The following is a 6,213-nucleotide window of genomic DNA, read 5'->3' as shown; positions in this document are numbered from 1 at the left end:
TGTTCTGGCTGCCTCCATGGGGACACCTTTCCAGCAAACTGTCCTGGGTGAGTGTTTCAAACACTGGTCGGATGGCCTCGCAGACAAAGTCAGGAAATGCATGCTTGTCGGGGTCACCTCGGCCACTCTTTGATGGACACCAGTCTCCACACAAATCATGTTGCCTTTGCCTATGATTATCCTGTTTCATTTTATCTAAATTGCCTGGATTCTTTCTGATTGCTGCACCATAGTGCCCTTGAATTATCAGGATGGCATTTTTGGTAAGTTTATTCTGGCATCCAGTACCTTTTACTGTCCTTCCTCTATGGCTGAATGTTTGTTTTTTCAGATCACTGACTTTGTTTGAAAGATGTCTCCCCATCCTTTTTTGGACATGGCCACAGCAATCAAATTTTCCTATTGTCACATTTTCATAAATGGCTTCATTCTTCAATGTAGTGTAGGTCTTACTGTCTCCGTCTCCTAAAAAGTTGATGTATCGAAGGCCATATTTCTCCTCTGACCGTGAAAACACACTGACTGGCCCGGCTGGCTCCATTGCTGCAGGTGAGCCTGTGTGATTTTTGTCACAAAGACCTTTTTCTTGATGAACTATCTTCCATCTTTCTAAATCTGGGCCGGATTTCCTCTTTTCATTCTTTTTACAGCCGTCACAGCGGTTTGACAATACTTCACAGTCTAAAACTTTAGACTTTTTCCCATTTACTGAGAGAACAGTCACTACTCCATTTTTAGACTGATATTCCCTACTCTGGTAAGTACCATCCCCTGAAACTGTAACATCATTACCCCTGTATGCTTGTCTTGCTTCCTCAGCTGCTGTAGCTTTGCTGTGATCTGCAACTGCTTCTGTCGCCTTCTTTATCATATTCCTATGATTAGCCCATGTCTTGTTGATCAAAGAAGTGGGGATATTCATGTTCCCTAAAACTCTTTTTCCCTGAGCCTGGTGTCTTCCTATTGCAAACATAGACAATGGAAATCTTCTGTTTACTTCAAAAACTTTGTTTATCATCTTAGAAGTTGTGAAACTGACCTTGTTTTTGCATCCACACTCAAATGTAAACAAAGAAGCAAGATCGGTTCTTTCTTCTTTCACAGAAGATAGGCGACTTGAACCCAGTGGTTTCTTGCAATCAGGGCACAAAAGTCCATTCACAAATGGAACTAACAGTTCACAATCAACAAATCTATACCCTGAGAGTTCATCATCCTTGTCAAACTCTACATCCAGAGTGTGAGAAAGTTTTTCACCCAAAGCACTGGGTTCAGAAGTTGTAGAAGACGACGGACCAGCTGTAGTGTGTTTTGCATTGTCATCACCACTATCGCCTGAACTATCATCTTTTGCAACACTCTGCTCTAATTTTCTCCTTTTCTGTGGAGGCACACGCTTTTTGGACTTGTAAGAAGCCTTCCTCTTACCCATTTCTGACCAAAAACACGTTTATACACTCACTGTGTGTTGAAAACATGCAATGCAGGCAACTTCGGCAATCAGCTTCTTCTCGCTTCCATTTGTTTCACAGTGTCAAGCCAAAGGCCATTACTGACGCGGCCTCTGATTGGTTGAGAACTAGGTTGCTGCTATGTGGCCCTTCTACCAACAGCCAATGAAATACTTTGTTTTGAACTGTTTTAGGTCAGTTTTTTATGGGGTTTGAGAGGATTCTGGTGTTTATTTTTGTGTTTAAATTTTGTTTTTATGTTCAGTAGAAGCTGAGATATGATTTTTTGAAGTTTATGCAAATTAATTAGCTACATTTCTGTTTTAATTTTAACATACATACCTCAGAAAATAATTATTTAAAAATGCTTATGAAACTTGACTGCAAAATGCATTGTTACTACGAAATCAGTAAGGGTTTTCGGAATCTAAATCACGGAAAACCCCATCTCATGCAAAAAAGAAGATTTTTTGCGTTTTTCCATGGTAGAACCTTGCCTTAGGGAGGCGCAAGTAAGAAAGATGAGTGAGGTGGGAGAGACAAAGAGAGAGAAAGAGAAAGAGAGAGGAGGGAAATAAGGAGTGTCCATAATATTTTTGTGGAATTAACTGACGTCTTAGGTAAATCAAAGCAGGGCTACACAACATAAAGTTCAGTTTCTTCAGCACGTCTGCATAAGGGACAAATAAGATCAGAGACATTGGAGTTTCGATGACGATAATGATGAAGAAATGTGTCGGAGATCCCTAATCTAAACCTGGCTGTGATATCTTTAAATGCTTATCCATTTTGACTGATGAATAAGTAGGAAAAGAATACATAGAAATGAACTGTTAGGAGAGAGAGAGAGAGAGAGAGAGAGAGAGAGAGAGAGAGAGAGAGAGACAGACAGACAGACAGACAGACAGAGACAGACAGACAGACAGACAGAGACAGACAGACAGAGACAAAGAGGCAGAGGGACAGAGAGAGTAAGGAAATGTAACAAATTGTCATTAGCCAATATTGTCAATTTTCACGTGTTTCATTGGCATATTCATTCAGGGGGTAAGTGTGATTTTTTTCTGCAGTATCTCTCTCTCACTCTCACTCTCTCTTTCTACTTGCACGCATTTGCCGTCAGCATGACTATGAAGTGATCACGCATGACATCAACATGACAAATAAAGCACGGTGTCGGTTTTCGCATGTCCTGGTTTTGGAGATGTCTGTTTGTCTCAATGTATACCTATCTGTCAGTTTCTGTCCATACCCGTCTCTTCGTCTCTGTCAGTGTCTCTGTCTCTCTTCTTTAAGCATGAAATATTCTATAGTGACGCTCCGTCTTGTCTCGTGAATATGGTAATCCCCTTCACAACCATTACTTTATATAAAGTCTTACATATCCCGGGCAATGGTCATGTTCCTGAAAATTTAATAAAAATGAAGCGAACTTTTATCATTTCCTTATGAATCTTTCAAATTTGACAGTAATGTACCAAAGGTGTATCGATGATGACGATAATGTTTATTATTTTTTGTTTGTTTGTTTGTTGTCATTTTATCAACAATGACACTCACAATAAAGATACACAACAGACATAGAAGACAAGTATGAGTGTTTTGTATGCTCATGTGTGACATTGAAGAGGGATGGGGGAGAGTGTGCATTATTCTTCCATTTTGGGGGGATGGAGGTTTTTGTCTCCTGCCGAATCTCTCACATTCATAACCTTTCTCCCTCATTTCTCTGTCTCAGTGTTTTCATACCGATGTACACGTTTTTCCCTTCTATCTTTAATGTTTTACAATTGTTACACTGTCTCGGTTTTTCGTGCTGTAGTGTGTGTATTGGTGAATGTGCGTGTGCAACTCACTCCCACGTTGTATGCGATTCCATGTGTCTGCGTGTATGCCTGCTGTATTGTATGCCTGGATACTGAAAAACTAAGACATTCTGAAATAGGAGTGTAGTTTGGTACTTTGATTTATCCAGTCAAAGTCCTGAGGTGAAGTTCTTTTTCAAAAATATGCTGTAAGGAGACGGCAGATTCTGTCCTTTTGTAAATACACATTTTACCAATGATTATCAGAAAGTTTGAATATTTGTAATGTTCTTGCAGTAGCTCCAACTTTGGAACTCCAAATAAGATATCAGTGGCTGTTAGTTTTAATTTCATGTCTATTTTTGTGTAAACCTTTCCTTCAATGTGTCTCCAAAAGCTTTGTACAAATGGACATTCATAGTGAAAGTGTTCAATAAAATCTATTATGTCCCTTACAGTAAGAACATTAATTTGTTGTTTTCTTTAATTTCCATTTCATTTAGAATAATATGTGTGGGGTAAATATTGTGTAAAATCTACCAGTGAAAGACGTATTGATGATGATTAAGTTGCATTGATTTTGATTCAGTTAATGAAGCCTCTCTCTCTTCTCTCTCTGATCTCTCTCTCTCTCTCTCTCCGGTGTGTCAGGGTGAGAGGAGATGGTCGTACTTTCGCACTCTTTGGAAATGTGTAAATTCTTCAGTTTATAGACGTTGTGCGACTGTGATTCTTGGCATGCAGATATATCAGTGACCAGCAAGTCTACTGGAATTATCAGTTTTCTTCGATAAGCAATGAATCTGGTTTTAATTGCATAACAGTTTAATATATAATAAAGAAGGACTAAAAACTGAACATAGTTCGGAATTCAACTCGGGCGAAAAGAGACGAGTTGTACGTGCATATCCCGCTCGTTTAAAGTCTTTTGTACACAGCAACAACGACGACAGTGAACAGATAATGTTATCACCGGAATAATGCTGGTGTGTTCGTAAAACCCCTGGGTATGGCACGGCCAACACACGTATGCCTGTGTACGATGATTCAGCTATGACATACCACCAATTCATTCATGACGCACAAGCACATAATGTTGATGATTGTTCATGTTGAAAAAACCCAACTTAAACATACTGCTGATGTGATTCAAAAGGGTTTCTGGTGTCGTGGAGAACTGATGATATGGAGGAGTGTACTTCTGTACCGCTACTCTGCCATCACAGACAGTGCAATCAGTGCCCAGGTGACAGACTATGATCAACATGATAAAGTCTTGTCCCATCAGCTTTTCAGTGGATTTCAAAACTTCCCCCTGAACTGACAAAAATAACGATACGCATGTTCTGAAAAAAAGGATCACCGTCACCTTCTACTTCAGAACTTCCCCGAGGTGTCCCCGCCACCCGCTATGATACACAGGGCTTTGCTCCTTGTGCCGCCAATGTACATAGTCCAGATCATAATAATGATAATAATAATAATAACAATAACAACAATAAAATCCAGCAGTACCCCCATCTTGGATGGGGCTCATCGCGCTTTACAATGAAATATTAAAAGATTAAATGACATAGACAATGTACAAAGTCAACACAGTCTCACATGATATTGGCTTAAATGTACATATGAATTTAAGACTAAGTGACATAAAAATATGTAAATCAACACAGGCACCATCACAGTCTCAATTCACACAGGTCCAAATCACAGCAAAACAAAGCACATCACATTCAGATTCACCATAGTCAAAAATAAACACCAGGAAACCAGGCATCACACACATTAAAAACCATCACAAATGTATACAAATCAACACAAAGAGCACATCCAGCAGTAAGATCACAGCAAGCAAATGCAGATGGAAAAAGTTCAGTGAGAATAGTATAGTTAGAAAAGATATGTTTTGAGTGCTCTTTATGAATGCAGGTGTTGGGGTGTAACGAAGGTGTGAGGGTTATGAATTCCATTGTTTCGGTGCAACAAAAGAAAAGGAATGTTCACCATAAGATTTTGTACGAATCTTTGGAATAGAGAATGTGCACTTGTCATCTGAAGAACAGAGTTGTCTGGGCAGTGAATAGACAGAGAGTAGATCTGAAAGATAGATAGGACAAGAATCAGTGAAGAAATTGTGACAGAGGACTGAGAGTTTATATTGTATTCATGTTTGAATGGGGAGCCAGTGAAGGGAAGCGAGTAGGGGAGTGACGTCTTGACGTTTCTTAGCTTTGAGAGTGAGTCGTGCTGCAGAGGTTTGAACTTTTTGAAGTTTGTCAACACAGTATTTGGGGCAGCCAGCAAGAAGAGCATTTCCATAATCTAATCTAGATAGAACAAAATAACAAACCAAAGTCTTTGTGGTTTCTGTGTTAAGATATTGGAGAATGGAACTGGTTTGTTGGAGTGCTGCATATGCTGACCTATAAATGTGGTTGATGTGTATGTCAAGTGTCATGTCGTCTGAAAGCATGAACCCTAAATTGCTCGCAGATGCTGAGAAGGGTATGTCTGAGGTCCCTACCAGGATAGATGAAGGCTTAGGCAAGTCAGAAAATGAGCGCTTTCAGTGAATGATAAGTGCCTCTGTTTTGTTATCATTTAGTTTGAGTGTGTGATTTCTCATCCATGATTTGACATCTATGATGCATGACTATACAGTGTGCATGGTTTGACCTATTTCTGAAGGGTGACATGTCCTATAAAGCTGTGTGTCATCTGCGAAAGATTGATTGGAAACAAAGTGACTTTGGATGAGTGTATGAAGAGGTTTGGTGCACATGACGAAAAGTACGAATCCCTATGACACCTCTCCTCTTTTGACGTGGACTGGCAGCACGCTTCCCGTGCAGCTCCTGCTCCATACAGCGGTGCAGAGCGTGCGGCACCAACACAGGGTGACGGCTATGCCCGTGCTGCTGGCTTCCGTCTCCCTCAGCACCAGCACAGCTCTAGTC

The sequence above is a fragment of the Babylonia areolata genome, chromosome 26 (assembly GCF_041734735.1).
Source record: "Babylonia areolata isolate BAREFJ2019XMU chromosome 26, ASM4173473v1, whole genome shotgun sequence".
Lineage (NCBI taxonomy): Eukaryota > Metazoa > Mollusca > Gastropoda > Neogastropoda > Buccinidae > Babylonia > Babylonia areolata.
Note: the sequence above shows the minus strand (reverse complement) of the source record.